Genomic DNA, 17,319 nt, shown 5'->3' on the forward strand with positions numbered 1-17,319 from the left:
CACCAGGTCTGGGTGCCTGTATTGGCATCAGGAGATTGCCGGATTTTGGCTTTCTGTGCCAGCAAATTGCTGGACTTGGGCTGTGCCAGGACAGGGAAATTTCCAGATCTGGGCACTTGCACAGCAAACACCAGACCTGGGTGGTGCTGGTGGCAGCACTGGGAAGCTGCTGGGTTCTGGCTTTCTTTGCCAGAAAATTGCTGCATTTAGGTTTTGCTGGCACTGAGAAATTCCCAGATGCTAATTTTCTGTGCCAGCAAACTGCTGGAATTGTGCTGTGCAGGCATCTGAAACATTCCCGATCTGGGTACTGGGGGTGTCAGCAAACCCAAGATCGGGTTGCTGTAGGTACCAGGTCTTTGCTTGGTTTTGACTTTCTTTGCCAGCAAATTGCTGGACTTGGGCTCTGTCAGAATAGAGAAATATCAAAATCTGGGAACTGGCAGTGCCAGCAAACACCACATTTCAGGAAGGATTGGATCTGGATCCGTTCCCTCCCTGCCTCCCTCCCTCAACAAGGCGCCAGAAGGGCTGGAGAGCAGCCAGGCAGAAAGGGACCTGGGGGCACTGATGGACAGCAGGCTGGACATGAGCCAGCAGTGTGCCCAGGTGGCCAAGGAGGCCAATGGCTCCTGGCCTGGATCAGGAATGGTGTGGCCAGCAGGAGCAGGGCTGGGATTCTTCCCCTGTGCTCAGCACTGCTTGGGCAGCACCTCGAGTGCTGTTTGCATTTCTGGACCCCCCAATTTTGGAAGGACATGGAGGGGCTGGAGCGTGTCCAGAGAAGGGCAACAAGGCGGGGGGGTGGGGGGGGGATCTGGAGCACAAGAGCTGTGAGGAGCGGCTGAGGGAGCTGCTGGGGTTGTTTATCCTGGAGGAGAGGAGGCCCAGAGGAGACAAGGCAGTGTCAGGGCACAGGTTGGACTTGATGATCTCCATGGCCTGTTCCACCCTTGCTGATTCTGAGATTCTCTGAAACCACCCTTGGAGCAGTTGCAGGAGGAGCCCTGGGCCTCCTGTTCAGAAGCTCCAGCAGCCCAGGTCCCTCAGCTTCTCCTGCCAGCCCCAAAGCCCATCCTGTCAGTCCTGCAGAGCCTCTGCAGCTCCTCCTCACTGCCCAGAACAGGGAGCCCCAGAGCCAGACACAGCAGCCCAGATGTGCCCCCCTGGCCTGGGGTGCCGCTGGCAAGGGAGCAGCACCAGGCACTGCAGGAGCCTGCAGACAATTGATCTGAAGGCCAAACCTCCTTAGCTCCTTCTGAAAGAGCAGGAACAGTTCCTCATTCCAGAGTGGTGGAATGCTGGGCACTGCAGCTCCGGGTGAGGACTGGACACAAGTTTGCTCCCACTGAGTGCTGTGATGGGTTCTGCAGGAGCTCTGGGCTCCTGTGCTTGCCAGGCACAATGAGGAGAGAAGGAGCCAAGTGCACTGATGTGGGAAATGGGTTTGTAGAAAGTTTTTAGAGCCTAATAGAAGGCCCACAAAATATGAATCTGTATATAAATCTTGAGACAAGGAATGCTAACTTAAAATTTTCCATGGAATAGGACAGATATTGTTGATAGAGTAATGGAGCTAGAAAAATATTTCTAAAGATGGCCTTGCAAATAAGACTTTGGAAAAACAGAGCTATGAAAGATGCATTGTAGTGGGACCCACAAGGGGTATTTTTAAATAATTGGCTTTAACGCATCTACAACATGGCATGGCAAAAGGCTGAAAGACCAAGAAACACTTATAATGTAAAATATTTAGGAAGTAGTTGGCTTCTGATTGTGATGGCGTGAATTATAACATCTGTATTGTCTCACCCTTCTCATGACACTGAAAATGGAATAAAAGTTTTTAAAACACCTCTCAGTTGCCCCATCTCTAGGTCAAGAAAAGAGTATTATCCAACACACTGACACACCTTTGCCTCAAGCATAGCCCAGCCTGGACCAAACACACTGAAAGGTTTCCCCTGTGGCCCATGTCTCGAAACATCAGGTCTGCTGTTTGACAACTCAGGTTGGTTTGGTGTCAAGGAGTTCCCTTAGAAATACTGGGTTTGTCTTCCTCTGTGCCTTCCCCTCAGCAGCCTTGGGGATGCTCCTGTGTGAAGCCATCTGTCTCACACAGTTTCAGACAACTTCAAACAGGATATTGTGCAAGAAGTCGTCTCCTCTAAAGTGTTCCTGCAATCCCTTTCCAGCAATGGGAAATTATTACTGATAGATGAAAGTGGAAAACCCCCAACAGTTTATTATCAAACAGAATCCCCCATGACATGCGTTCCAAGAAGGCGCCGGGGTCTCTCTCGGAAGAACAGGAGCTGTCACGGAGCAGTTCCAGCAGCTGATGGAAGCTCGGGGACTCATCCGGTGTCGGCTTTCTCCCACGGCAGAGCTCCATGGAGCGGGCAGGGCAGTGAAGCAGCTGGGCTGGAGCCCCTCGCTGCCTTGTCTCCCCGGCGTGGCTCAGCCCACAGACTCTCGGGCTGGGAGCGGGGCCGCTCCGCTCCTGCCGGCACCGTGTCCCTGGGCTTGGACAAACAGTTTCCTGCCAGGAGAGCCCTGCACACTGCTCCACAGATCTTTCATACAGGCCCAAACCAACTCCGTACACTCTGTCTGCAGCAGCTTTGCACAAAGGGCTGCAGCAATCCGGGACAGCTGCAAGTGAGTGTCGGAAGGCTCTTGTCTTGTTCCTGACAGCAGAATTCTTGATGATCTGATGCAGTTTTATTCAGATGTAACATGAGAGCGGAGGTTTTTTGTTAAAATATTTCATGATGAGTAACAAGCCTTGGGTGCATGAGGTACAGGACTGACATGCCAAAGCATGAGCGTATCCTCCAAAGGGGCCAGTTTAATTGCCCATTTTATTACTCTTGTATTTACTCCACACTAATAAGGAAAACCAAGCTCTGCTTGGAGGCAAAACAGGCATGGGATACACTACAGTCCCTCGCAGGCTCAGCAGGGCTGGCAGTGACACAGCAGGCCGTCTGCTTCATTGTGAACCACTACAGAGCTACATCCCAATGTGGTTTAGGTAGCGTGGTATAATTAAGAGCTCCCTTTCTGCATGAGACACAAAAAGGAGATCCCAAATGATCTTCTGCAAACAAGGTGCAAACAACACAGCTGCACTGCTGTCCCGGGTAAATATACATACAGGTGAACTTTGCCAAAGCAGTGCATCATTTCCCAGTGAAATACATGACCTTTTCTTAGCTATGGAATTGTGATTGAAGACACCTGTGAGCCAGATCAGTGGGAGATTGCAAAGGAGCAAAGCTTTGGGATTTGGGCACACTTCTCTTGGTTTCTTTGCTCAGGCCTTTGGTGAGCACAGAACACACCTAGGTAGAAAACCTTTGACTAGACAGGATCTTTTGGATCCATTGTCCCCCAAACGTGTCAATGTGTGGCCCCGTTGTAATGCCAAGTAACAAAGAGCAGCACAGATGACACAAAGAAAACATGGCCAAAGAGGAATAGGAGAGGCCCAATGAGGAAAGGATGTGGTGAGACACTGGCACATTGAGTGAGCTGCACTCCCATAATCTCTAGGCTAGCAGGTCCTGGTCTCACTTTCTCCTTTTGGTTTTTTCAATTGTGTTTATTTATTTACTATTTTTCATCATCAAAATAAAATAGCTAGAATTAAAAAAAAAAACCTCATAAAAACTTAAAGACAGAATCAAAAGACTGAAGCCCCAAAGCAGATAGCCTCCAAGAAATAATGAGTTAAAACATAGAATGTGAGGCATTTGAAGAAGGCATAGTATTAGGAAACACATAGAGCAATTAATCAGCTAAAGCATGGAACACAAGGACAGGAAGGAGATAGGAATAGGGGGAACTGATGGGCTAAGCATGTTCAGAGCCAACAATGTCAAACTGACCCTAAGAACTCTGCCAAGCTATAGAGACCAAGCCAAGTACACCGGGAATTAACCAAATTAGGGAAGAGGTTCAAAAGTTTAAAGAGGAAGACTCATCGGAAAGACCCCATCTATGATGAAGGCAACAGGAACGACCACCTGAAAATTCCCCAAAAGAGATGTCTCCACCTACGCTCCGCCTACACCACGCCCCATATGAATATGCATGATTATGTATCTGATCTGATGTAATCCTATACCCAAAATTGTATATAAGGCTTGCTTTTGCTATGTGAACTCAGAAATCCACTTCGTGATTTCTCCGACGCGTCGTAATAAAATACCTCCTGCTTATCTGACTTAGGCTGAGTCTCTTAAGCAGTTATTCTCGCCTTTTGGGGCAAAATTCGGCATCATTTTCTGGCGACCCAGATGGGACCAGACAGGAGATCCGGGCCCTGAGGTCCTCCCGGGCCGGGTCCGGGGTCGGGATTCTCTGGGCGCCCCTGACGAATTTTTTGTCAGAAGAGACCCCCCTGGACCGGCGCCTTGGTGGACGGAGGGTTCCCTGCATCTCCTGCTTCAATTAAGAGGTATTTTAATTGTTTATTGGTCTTATTGGTAGGGAAACGGGGGTCAGACGTGACCGCCCGAAGGGAAAGCTGGGGGACGCCCCGGTAACGAATCCCAGCTGGGTTAAAACCCCAGCATTGGGTTGCTAGCATTGGGCTGCTAGCATTGGGTTGCTAGCATTGGGTTGCTAGCATTGGGTTGCCAGGGTTAGATTCCCGGCATTGTTTTTGTAGAGAAAAGGATAAAGTCCTGCTACTGGGTGAGAGTCCCGGTAATAGAAACGCAGGTTAAAGTCCTGCCACACTGGGTTAGAGTCCCGGTAATAGAAACACAGGGGTAAAAAAAAAAAAAACAACAACAAAAAAAAAAACAAAAAACAAAAAACAAAAAACAAAAAACAAAAAAAAAAAAAAAAAAACAAAACAAAAAAAAAAAACAAAGAAGAGGGAGAACGCAGGTTAAAGTCCTGCTGAAAGGAGTATTTGTTTATCTTGGTATCTTTGGTTCGTTTATACTGTATGGGAAACTGTCTCAACATTGTGTTTGATGTTATAATACTGCGAATTAAGGGTTAAGAACTGAGACTGCTATCTGAGAGGTTTGTCGGCCGGTGATCTTCTTGTGTCTGTTCTATGTGTCTGTTGCAAAATTTTACAGGAAACGCCTTGTCACTCTCTTTGTAATCTTTTAGAAGAGAATCAGTTGATAGACATCCGGAAGAAAATTGTGACCCCCTGCAATTGTTATATTGTCTACGGCTGCGATTGTATGAATCTGGCAAACCGGTGTCTCATGGTCTGTAAGCGACCTCTTGTGACCAAACCTGGTAAAACAGTCTGTTCTGATATAGACCATAAGGTAGGAACTATTTTATAAAGGTGTGTGGGTATGGCTGAGAGTGAATGAGACGCAGCATCGCTGCGACGCGAGAAGCCAGGACAAAGCGACTGAAAATTGTGTGTGAAGTGTTAAACCAACACAGGGAATAACTATGGGAGGTCAACAGAGTACGAAGTGATGTATGCTGACATGTTCTTTACCCTAAGAAATAAACAGGAGTGGCAAAGAGAGTGCGGGGTAAACGTAGCACCTCAGGACCCCCTGGTACTCGCCCTGGAAAAGGATAAGAAAGGTTCGAAGCCTAAAGAACGTTGCTGTGATGCATGTAGTAGAAATGAGAAAAAGCAGAAAGCAGATGCCAGAATTTTGGTGGCAGCAGTTCAAGAATTGCAGACAGTTTTGAATACAGAAAATTTGCAGGGAAAGACAAACAGTGGATGCCAGGATCTATTCTTAGGAACACAAGACCTGTGCATTTTTCCCGCAGCAAAAAAAAAAAAATAAAAATAAAAAAAAAAAAAAAACAAAAAAAAAAAAACAAAAAAAAAAAAAACCACTTTAAAAATTCTTGCCCCACTTTGAAGGGTGCGGGACCTACCTGTTTTTATTGTCATAAAAAGGGGCACCTGCAAAAAAAAATTGCAGAAAGAAACAGAAGAAACAGCAAGATGAGAAAACTTCTCAGGAGAATCAGAAAGGGCAAGAGTTTTGTTTAACGAAGAGGATCGAATTACACCTAGAAGAGCCCTTGATAATAAAACTAAGAGTAGGTCCTCAGAGTGAAGAATTTGTATTTTTAGTAAATACAGGAGTTTCTCGGTCAACAGTGATGAAATTACCCCAGGGATGTGAGATCAGTTGTGAACAAATCTCAGTAATCGGAGTTACAGGAGAAGCTTTCCCTGTTCCTGTAATAAAAGGAGTAAAAGTTGAAACGAATGACAAATTTGGAGTAAATGATTTATTGTTGATACCAGAGGCCGAGGAAGATATGTTAGGCAGAGATCTAATAATAGCCCTAAATTTACAGATAAAACCCTGTGAAGGAAAACTTGAAATTCATTCTTTACCTGAAGAAGACAATCTAGAAATTAATGACATGGGTTGGCATCCAGGTGAGGTAGAAAAAGGTTTAGAGTGAAGGAGTCTGGTCCCTTTAGTCCCTCCTGGTCGGGGCAAGCCTGTGGATTTTAAAAAGGCAAGAAGGGACTATTTATACAGACTCCAAATATGCTTTTAGTGTAGTACATACTTTTAAAGAAGTTTGGAAGGAAAGGGGACTTAAGGATAATAGAGTCAGAAAAATAATTTGGCTGATAAAAAAAAAAAAAGCAGAAGAGCGACCTCAAGAAAAGGAGATACTAAAATCATGACCTTACAAAAATAAAAATAGAAATCCAGCAGGAGACTCTTTCCCTCCTGCTAGTAAAATTGGTAGCTATAAGGAAATTAGGAGCAACATTTAAGGAGGAAAAGTGAGTTTTTCTTGATGATAGAATTATGATGCCAAAACCAGTGGCACATTAGATCTTAGATAACTTGTATAGACGGACATACTGGGATAACAAGAGCCTTTTGTGATCACCTTTTAAAATTTTTTGGTGTATGGGGATATTTGAAATTAAAAGGCAAATTACCCAGGGGTGTCTCACCTGTTAAAAGGTAAATAAGAAGGTGTTTAAAAGCCCTCCCTCTGGAGGATGCAAAACAGCCTAGCGGCTATTTCAAAAGATCCAGGTTAATTCTGTAGACTTGCTTAAAGTAGGTCGGTGGAAATATCTGTTAATTATAGTAGATCAATTAACTCAGTGGGTTAAAGCACAGTTCAAACAGTACTTTTGGTTAATGCGGGAGCAACTTTTTCGGTTTTAAATCAAGAATTGGTACCTAAAAGTGATGAATTTGTACAAGTTGTGGGAGCAACAGGCCAACCAGAAAAAGCTTACTTTTTGAAACCTATCAAATACAGATTTGTATTTGCCAAATTCGCCAAAACCTCTACTAGGGAGAGACTTACTAGAGAACTTGGGAGCCATAATAAAGTTCAAAAAGGACAGATTTGAATTTCAAGTAAAAGAAGAACAACTGATTACAGCCCTAAGCCTAACAATCAGTTGTGTGAAACCTAAACCTGAGAATCACAATTTTGAGCGAGTCCTGAGCGAGGCATACCCATTAGTATGGGCTACTGATATACCTGGAAAATCAAAACAAGCAGCACCGATTGTTGTTGAACTTAAAGACGGGGCAAGACCGGTGGTAAGAAAACAATACCCTTTGAGAATAGAAGACAGGAAGGGGATTGAGCCCATAATCAAAAGGTTTCTGGAACTGGGGTTATTGGTAGAATGTGAATCGGATTTTAATACACCAATCTTGCCAGTAAAAAAAAAAACCTAATGGAGCTTATAGACTAGTTCAGGACTTGAGAGCAGTAAACGAAATAACCAAGATATTACATCCTTTGGTTGCTAATCCATACACGCTTTTAACTAGACTCAAGGATAATTTGGCCTGGTTCACTGTATTAGACTTGAAAGATGCATTCTTCTGCCTTCCCTTAGCTCCCGAGAGTCAAAAGATTTTTGCCTTTGAATGGGAATCTGTAGATAAAGGAAGAAAGACCCAACTTACCTGGACGGTATTGCCCCAAGGATGGGCGAACTCCCCTACGATTTTTGGGAATCAGTTAGCCAAAGAATTAGAACAGTGGGAAAGGCCGCTGGGAGATGGCACCCTTCTGCAATACGTAGATGACCTCTTAATAGCAACAGTGACAGAGGAAGAATGCATTGAATGGACTATTTCCTTGTTAAATTTCCTGGGTTTAAGTGGATACCGAGTCTCTCAACAGAAAGCACAGCTGGTGCAAAAAGAAGTGGTGTACCTGGGATACGAAGTCTCCAGAGGACAGCGATCCCTGGGAGCAGCTAGGAAAGAGGCCATCTGTCAAATGCCTAAACCAGAGACAGTGAGAGATCTGCGCACCTTTCTGGGGATGACAGGTTGGTGTCGGCTATGGATCTACCAGTACGGGATACTCGCTAAACCACTGTACGATTTGTTGAAAGAAACTAAGGATGTTCTAGTTTGGACTCCCGAGGCAGAAGGGGCCTTCAAGAAGTTGAAGCTGGAGCTAATGAGAGCACCGGCTTTAGGTCTCCCAGATGTATCAAAACCATTCTGGCTGTTCTCCCATGAACGACAAGGGATGGCCCTAGGAGTCCTGGCACAGCAGTTGGGAACACACAAGAGAGCTGTGGCCTACTTCTCCAAGCGATTGGATGAAGTAAGTAAAGGATGGCCAGGCTGTCTGAGGGCAGTGGCCGCAGTGATAATTAACATAGAAGAGGCCAGAAAGCTCACACTGGGCCAAAAGATGACTGTGTTAGTATCTCACACTGTGTCGGCTGTGCTGGAACAGAAAGGCAACCATTGGTTGTCCCCTTCCAGATTCCTAAAATACCAGGCCATCTTGGCTGAATCAGATGACGTAACCATTTAGGTAACTAACATTGTGAACCCAGCTTCATTTCTAGAAGGGAGAGCCCCAGCAGAACCCATCGAACACGACTGCCTGGAAACAATTGAAGCCGTCTATTCCAGTCGCCCAGATCTCAAAGAAGAGCCGCTCGAAGGTGCGGACAACTGGTTCTCAGATGGCAGCAGCTTCGTGAAGCAAGGAGTAAGAATGGCTGGCTATGCAGTCACCACTACAGAAAGGGTAATTGAGTCAAACCCCTTGCCTGCAGGGACCTCAGCCCAAAAGGCAGAGCTGATAGCTCTGACCCGAGCCCTGGAATTGGCAGAAAACATACAAATTAATATATGGACAGACTCTAAATATGCCTTCTCTGTTGTACATGCTCATGGGGCCATCTGGAAAGAAAGAGGACTATTGACTACACAAGGAAAAACAGTCAAACATGCAGAAGAGATTCTGCGATTGCTAGAGGCGGTCCAACTCCCAGCACAAGTGGCCATAATGCATTGTAAAGGACATCTGAAAGGTAACACTATTCCAGAAATAGGGAACAGGAAGGCAGATACAGAAGCTAAATTGGCTGCCACAAGGAAAAGAGAAGTGGAAATAGTGGCCCTAATACCAGGAGAGCTGGATACCAATATCCAGCCAGAATACCAAGAATCAGATCATAGATGGATTCAAAAGAATAAAGGTAAACTGTTAGACAGTGGATGGGGACAATTAGAAACAGGACAGTTGATAATACCAGGGAACATAATGTGGCAGATTGTGAAGGCGGAGCATGAAAAGGCCCATTGGGGTCTAGATCCGCTTTATCAACATTTGCGAGCCAGGATAGCAGGACCGAAATTATTTACTACTGTAAAGCACGTCACATCCCAGTGCGAGCGGTGTCTGAAAAGTAACCCGAACACAGGAACCAAAGTACATCAAGGAGCCATAAATCGAGGTAAATTCCCAGGTGAAGTATGGCAAATTGATTTTTCTGAACTCCCAAGAAAAGGGGGGTTTCGGTATTTGTTGGTACTAACTGATACATTTTCTGGGTGGCCTGAAGCATTCCCTTGTAGGACAAATAAGGAAAGAGAAGTGACTAAAGTACTGTTGAATGAAATTATTCCACGGTTTGGGGTACCAAAGAGCATTTCTTCGGATAGAGGTACACACTTCTGTGCAAAAGTGGTGAGAGCAATAAGCAAAGCATTACAAATCAAATGGCAACTACACACACCTTATCGTCCACAGGCCAGTGGGCAAGTGGAAAAGATGAATCATCTCATCAAACAGCAAATTGCCAAAATATGCCAGGAGACTAATTTGCAGTGGTATCAGGCTTTGCCTATTGCTCTGCTTAGGCTGAGAGTCAAACCAAGATCAAAAGAAAAGTTAAGCCCATTTGAAATTTTGTATGGTAGACCTTATGCTATGCAAGTTGTAAATGGGGACGCTATAGACCAAATCGGTAATCAGTATATTTATGATTATGTAATTACGGTGGGGAAACAGTTTGATAAGAATGCTACTGTGGTGATAGGGCACCAACCTAAACAACCCGACTGCAAATTGCATCCGTTTAATCCCGGTGATTGGGTGTATGTTAAGAATCTTTTAGGAAAACCCCTACAAGAGAAGTGGGAGGGACCTTTCCAAGTACTGCTGACTACCTTCACTGCGGTTCGGATCAAGGAGCGACCCACGTGGATCCATTACTCACGAGTCAAGAAAGCTCCGGAGAATAAAAAAGAGGAGCAGACATCATGATCCTGACTCCACCTCAGATCTTCACAACCCTGATCATTGGACTAATGATAAGTATAGTGCTTCCCCAAGACTCTTCCCCAATAGACCCATGGTCTCATGCGCACCAGTGTATCCACCCAGAGTTGGGAACGAGAGGGCCCTATTTCGAGGTTTATGTCTTACGTAACAATCAGCCATATGCAAGTGAAGTGTGGGATCAGCCCTCCATGGTAGCATACAAGGGAGACCAAGTCCAAATTGGGTGTCGAGAACTTGACCCAGAGGAAGGGAAAACAAGGCGGCTAGTATTAACAATTAAACCCTTGATGCCAGCCTTTAAACATAACCTAATTACCTTTAGTCCAGTGAAAATGGGCAGGCCCACAGTCTGGATCCAGCAAAAGGGCCCAATTTCATGTCAGTGGAGCGACTTCAGGGAGGATCCACCTGGATCACAACAACCGATAAAGGGGGTGATTTATAGAGAAGATTCACTTGGGGAGCTACGCCCTCAAAACATAACCTATGACCCTCACCCCCTTCTCCATTCTCCGGGAGAAATTGTAATATCTAGTGGTCCTGAGGGAGGAAAAGCACTGTGTGAGATGGCATTTAGATTGGATCAGTCAATGACGTTCACATGTGAAAGGGAGTTGAAAACACTGGGACAGGATATTAGCTCCCTCGGGCGTGCTCTCGGGCGTGCTGTCGATTATAGGATACAATTACCAGAAGACGTGATCCCATTGTATCCAGATCTAGATTTGCCTCAAGAAACCACCCTACCAGTGGAGTGTAAAGCAGTACACAACCTAACCTTTATAGGGCCTCAGGTGATAAGAAAATCTAACGAACTAAAATTATTGTTAGACCCCACTTATTCCCTGAAAAAGGTGCAAATTCACACTGATATTACTTATTTGCAAAAGGATTGCCGACCATTTATACAGCAAAGCCTTAAGGGATGGAATGCATGGCTAGCGACAAGGTCTCATCACAGAAAAACAAAAAGAGATCTAAGTGGGTGGATTGGCACCGGATTTGGCATAGTAAACACAATAGATCAAGAGGTATTAGTAAACGATCTAAGTACCGTCACATCGAGCTTAGGAAAGCTTAAGGTGCCTCTCAGTACATCCATGCTTACATTAGCTGAAACACAATCGCTAGTTGTGAAATTACTAACCATGGTAGCGAACCACACTGCAGAGGATTTTGTGAAGCTCGCTAACTACACAGGGGAGCTTGGCAAAGACATTGCACTCGCTATCCAATGCTCTCAGACGCAACAATGGGTACAGTCAGTAGCGGCAGGAATAATGAGAGAAGGAACGGCAGGTATATTACCTCAAGAAATAAGGGAAGCAATATTAAAGGACAATCATACTACACGATTTGAAAGGGACCATCAAGCTTGGTGGCAATTAGTAAACTTCACTTACGAACCTCAACAAGAACACGTTGAAGCTTATGTCCTCACCATTAGTGCGGCAGAGGAAAGAGGTATCTTTCCCATCCTCACTTTAGGGACAATACATCAAGATGTCATTGTCAGGCCAATAAACCATAACGTCTGGGCCAGTTATGATTACACCAAAAATAAGTGGCAATCGGTTAGCACAGAAGCATGCATCCCTAGAGGACAATTAGGCTATGTTTGCGAAAATGCTGTGGTAGAAGCCGAAGATTTATGCTTAGATGCTGAAAATAGTGTATGTACCTTAGAAATGCTTCCGCATGATAGAACACAATCACAAGTTTACTATATAGGAAATGGGTGTGCTTGCGTAAGGACAGCTTGTGACAACGTCACTATAGATAATTGCCTAGAAGAGACTAACAATACTAACTTTTGTGTATGCAACTTTACCAAGATCATAGGTTGTGATTTTCATTACACTGTCCCAATAACTACCCAACAGCTAATTAACGCAAATTTCAACCTATATCAAGAGATACCGAAATTACAAATAGGGATGGACGTCAAAATTCTCAAAGCAATGCTAGCACACCCTGAAGTAAAGAAATTGGTGCAAAAGGTGAATCAAACAACTAAACGAATGGTATGGCAGATAGAACACAATTCAGAAAGGATAAAGAACGTCCTGACCGAAGTAGAACAAGTAGGCCAGCATCACTGGTGGGACATCTTTACAGGATACTCCCCAACAGCTACACAGGTCTTCCATTACCTGGTGCACCCAATGCTAGTAGTAATTATGGCCTTGTTATTACTAACTCTTACAAACATTTGCTTGTGGTGGAGACTAAGGGGCATAATGAAGAGGACCCAAATGATTTGGGCAATGGCACAAGCCTATCGGTGTCCTGTGAGACCAGAACTTGACGAAAGAATTCGTAAGTTATAAGAAAAGGGGGGAATGAAGCCCCAAAGCAGATAGCCTCCAAGAAATAATGAGTTAAAACATAGAATGTGAGGCATTTGAAGAAGGCATAATATTAGGAAACACATAGAGCAATTAATCAGCTAAAGCATGGAACACAAGGACAGGAAGGAGATAGGAATAGGGGGAACTGATGGGCTAAGCATGTTCAGAGCCAACAATGTCAAACTGACCCTAAGAACTCTGCCAAGCTATAGAGACCAAGCCAAGTACACCGGGAATTAACCAAATTAGGGAAGAGGTTCAAAAGTTTAAAGAGGAAGACTCATCGGAAAGACCCCATCTATGATGAAGGCAACAGGAACGACCACCTGAAAATTCCCCAAAAGAGATGTCTCCACCTACGCTCCGCCTACACCACGCCCCATATGAATATGCATGATTATGTATCTGATCTGATGTAATCCTATACCCAAAATTGTATATAAGGCTTGCTTTTGCTATGTGAACTCAGAAATCCACTTCGTGATTTCTCCGACGCGTCGTAATAAAATACCTCCTGCTTATCTGACTTAGGCTGAGTCTCTTAAGCAGTTATTCTCGCCTTTTGGGGCAAAATTCGGCATCAAGACATTAATTCAAAAAGAACCCTAACCCCAACCCCAACAACAACCCCAACCCTAACCCTAACTGGGGTCGTGTTTTCCTAATTTTCCCCATTTTTCCCCCAATGTTTCCCCACCGTGTCTCGGATTCCCCCCCGATATTCCTTCCGGGGATCCCCGGCCGTGTCCATTTCTTTACCCCGATCCCGCCCGGCCGTGCCCGGTTCTTTACCCCGATCCCACCCGGCCATGCCCGGTTCTTTTCCCCGATCCCACCCGGCCGTGCCCGGTTCTTTTCCCCGATCCCGCCCGGCCGTGCCCCGTTCTTTTCCCCGATCCCGCCCGGCTGTGCCCGGTTCTTTACCCCGATCCCGCCCGGCCGTGCCCGGTTCTTTACCCCGATCCCGCCCAGCCGTGCCCGGTTCTTTGCCCCGATCCCGCCGGGCCGTGCCCGGTTCTTTACCCCGATCCCGCCCGGCCGTGCCTGGTTCTTTTCCCCGATCCCGCCCGGCCGTTCACGGCCCTCACCCGTCCCCGTGCCCGGGCCGGCCCTGGGGCTCTCCCTTGCTGGCCCCGGGCGGGTGCGGGAGAGAGAAAATCCAGTAAAATGGAACAAAACCCAATCCAACCGTGCGGGGTCTCGGTGGGGTTTGGGGTGCACAGCTGGGATTTGGGGCGTGCGGGTGGCACCTTGGGCTCCCTCCCGGGTGGGGTTTGGGGTCAGCTGGGGCCGGTTCGGGGCTCCCGTCGACAGAGGAGCCGGGCCCGGTCGGAGGAGTCCGCAGGGGATTTGGGGGCAGCTGAGCTGGTTTTGGGGGAAACGGGGGCATTTTGGGGGCTCCGAGATGAATGCTGGGATCACCTGGGGGCATTTTGGGGCTCCCGAGTGGGTTTTCGGGGCACTTGGAGGCATTTGGACAGTCCCGGAGGGATGCTGAGCTGAACTTGTGGCCGTTGCAGCTCAGCAAGGAAAGAAAAGGTAAAACAGAAAGCCTGAAAGCCAGGCAGAAAGAAATTCCTAATTTTTAACCCCAAAAATGCCGGTTGGAGCCCTAAACACTTCCAGATTTTCTCCCTGCAAGGACCCAAAATTCCCATTTCCCCCCCTTTCTCAGGCCCTACAAATGCAGGATTTTACCCCAAAAATCCGGAGATCCATCGCTGAAAGATTCGGGTTTTGAAGCCCAGAAATGCCGGGCTTGAACCCCAAACAATCCGATTTTGAACCCCAAATCTTCCCCAATTTGTTTCGCCTTCCAGGGCCCAAAGGTCCCGGTCTGGAACCCCCAGAGTCGCGATTTTCAAGCCAAACATTCCCAGGTTTTCACCCCCAAAATCCCCACCCAAATGCATGCCCAGAACGGGGGGGATTGAAGCCCAAAAGCCCCGACTTTTCGGGCCGGAGTTCCGGGAATTTCCCGCCGAAATGCCCCGGATGTTTCCCGCCAAAATGCTCAGGGCTTGCGGGCGCGGCAATGGTGGCGGCGGGATCGGCCCGGCTCAGGTTGGGGGTGTCCGCGGGGGGGTTGGGGGGAATCGGGGGGCTTTTGGGGCTGCTGGGGGGATCGGGGCGCTGCCAGGCCGGTTTTGGGGTGAATCGGGGCCGTTTCTGGACTCGCGTCGAGCGCGGCCGAACCGAGCGCGGCATAGGCGGCGGCGGGAAGGGGGCGGGGGGGCAGCGGCGGCGGGAGCGGCCGGGCTGGGGCGGAGGTGTCCGGGGGGGATTTTGGGGGGATTTGCGGGGACTCTGGGACAATTGGGGGGATTTTGGGGCTCCGAGGCCGGTTTTGGGGGGGATTTGGGTGGGTTCTGGGCTCTCATAAGCGGCGCCGAGCCAAGCGCGGCAGAGGCGGCGGCGGGGGACGGGGGGCGCAGCAGCGGGAGCAGCCGGGCCAGGGTGGAGGCGTCCGGGGGGGGATTTGGGGGGAATTGGGGGGGATTTGGGGATGGTAGCCGAGGCTGGAGGGGTCCTGAGGCGATTTTGGGGGTAGTTGAGGCTTTTTGGGGGGAACTGGGGGGGGGGGTTTGGGGCTCCCGGGTGAGGTTTTGGGGGGGTCCGTGAGGGGTCGTGGGGGTCCTGGATGGGATTTGGGGAGATGGGAGGGATTTTGGGGTGAATGTGGGGGATTTGGGGGCCGGCAGGTGAATCTTGGGGGGGAATTGGGCCATTGTGGGGGCCCGAGTTGCTTTTCCCAATCTTTAGCCCCAAGTTCCCGATATTTCGGCCGTCGGTGCCTGCGCCCGTTCCCCGCTGGCCCCACAAGCTCCACGTCCGAGCCCCACGCGCCCCCGGGACGGCCCCTGCGCCTGCCCCAACATGGAAAAGGGGAGCGCAGAAATAAATAGAGGAAAACATCTTGGATTGTTTCTTTCGTTTTCATTTCACTTCTGGAAAGCTGTTTCTGTTTTCCAGGAATCTTCTCCTGTCTGCTCTTCCCAAGAATCTCTCATGGAGAACAAGGTCAAGCTTCTGTCGCAAGATTTGCCACCAGGAAATGATGCCACTGGTGAAGTTTTCATGGTGACTGTTTGTGCTTGCTTAGGGCTAATTTTGGGAGGAAACCTCCAAAAGGGGTCCGCCTAGAAAGCGAATTCAAGCAGCCCCTGCCCCTACTAGTTCAGGAAAAGACTTCCCTTGAGAAAAGTGAAAAAAAACCCCAGTTTATTTCACAAGTGAAGTATTCACAAGCATGAAAAATGAATAATATTAAATAAAGCCTCGGACAGTGCTGAAGAGATGGCAAATTCAGGAAGTCCTTTTTGTGGGTTGTAGTTGGCTCCCTCAGTCTCTTCTAACTCCCTCTGGTGCTGGAATGCAGCGTCCCAGAGCTCGGGGGGCCACAGGTGTGAGCTGCTGCTGCCGGTGTTTGTCTGGGTTTTCAGTCCCAGAGCAGGTGTAAACAGTTCCAAGAAAAAGGAAAGTCACAGTTCCTCCACAGAAAGAGGAACTTCTCTTCCTAAGCTAGCTAAAACCAAATTGCTAGAGCTGGGCTGTGAAGGCACCGGGAAATTTCCAAATCTGGGCACTGGCAGTCCAGCAAACACCAGAGCTGGATGGTGCTGGTGCCAGAACCTGCAAATTTCCAAACTTTGGCTTTCTGTGCCAGCAAATCGCTGCACTTGGGCTGTGCCAGCACCAGGAAGTTTTCAGATCTGGGCGCTGGCGCTGCCAGCCAACACCAGATGTGGGTGGCGTCATTGCCAGCGACAGAAATCTGCCAGATTTGGGCTCTGCTGGCACCGGGAAATTTCCAAATCTGGGTTCTGGTTACATGAAACACAAGATGTGGGGGCGGTGCCAGAGCCAGTAGCAGGAAGCTGCCACAGGTTTTGGATTTCTGTGCCAGCAAATTGCTGCACTTGGGCTGTGCCAGAATAGGGAAATTTCCAGATCTGGGCACTGGCAGTGCCAGCAAACAGCCCATTTCAGGCTCCAGGAAGGACTGGATCTGGATGCCTTCCTCTTTTCTTTCCTTCTTTCCTTCCTTCTTTCCTGGGATCCTGCGGCCAGCAAACTCCCGATTGGGCAGTGCTGGCAAGGGGAAATTGCCAGGTTTTAGCTTTCTTTGCCAGCAAATTGCTGGACATGGGTGGTGCTAGAAGAGAGAAATTTCCAGATGTGGGCACTGACAGCGCCAGCGCACACCAGATCTGGGTGAGGGATGAGCTGGCACTGAGAAATTTTCTGATGGTAATTTTCTGTGCCAGCAAATTGCTGGAATTGTGCTGTGCAGGCATCTGAAAAATTCCGGATCTGGGTACTGGCGGTGTCAGCACACGAGATCGGGTTGCTGTAGGTACCAGATCTTTGCTTGGTTTTGGATTTCTTTGCCAGCAAGTTGCTGCACTTGAGCTGT

The 17,319-nt window shown here is 47.7% G+C and overlaps 1 pseudogene; it reads right to left on the reverse strand.

The window, feature by feature from the left end:
- The window catches only part of LOC131562131 (serine/threonine-protein kinase pim-1-like), a 30,045-nt pseudogene extending 14,935 nt beyond the window's left edge, over positions 1-15,110 (reverse strand).
- Between the last annotated feature and the right edge of the window lie 2,209 nt (positions 15,111-17,319).

The sequence above is a fragment of the Ammospiza caudacuta genome, chromosome 10 (assembly GCF_027887145.1).
Source record: "Ammospiza caudacuta isolate bAmmCau1 chromosome 10, bAmmCau1.pri, whole genome shotgun sequence".
Taxonomy (NCBI): Eukaryota; Metazoa; Chordata; class Aves; order Passeriformes; family Passerellidae; genus Ammospiza; species Ammospiza caudacuta.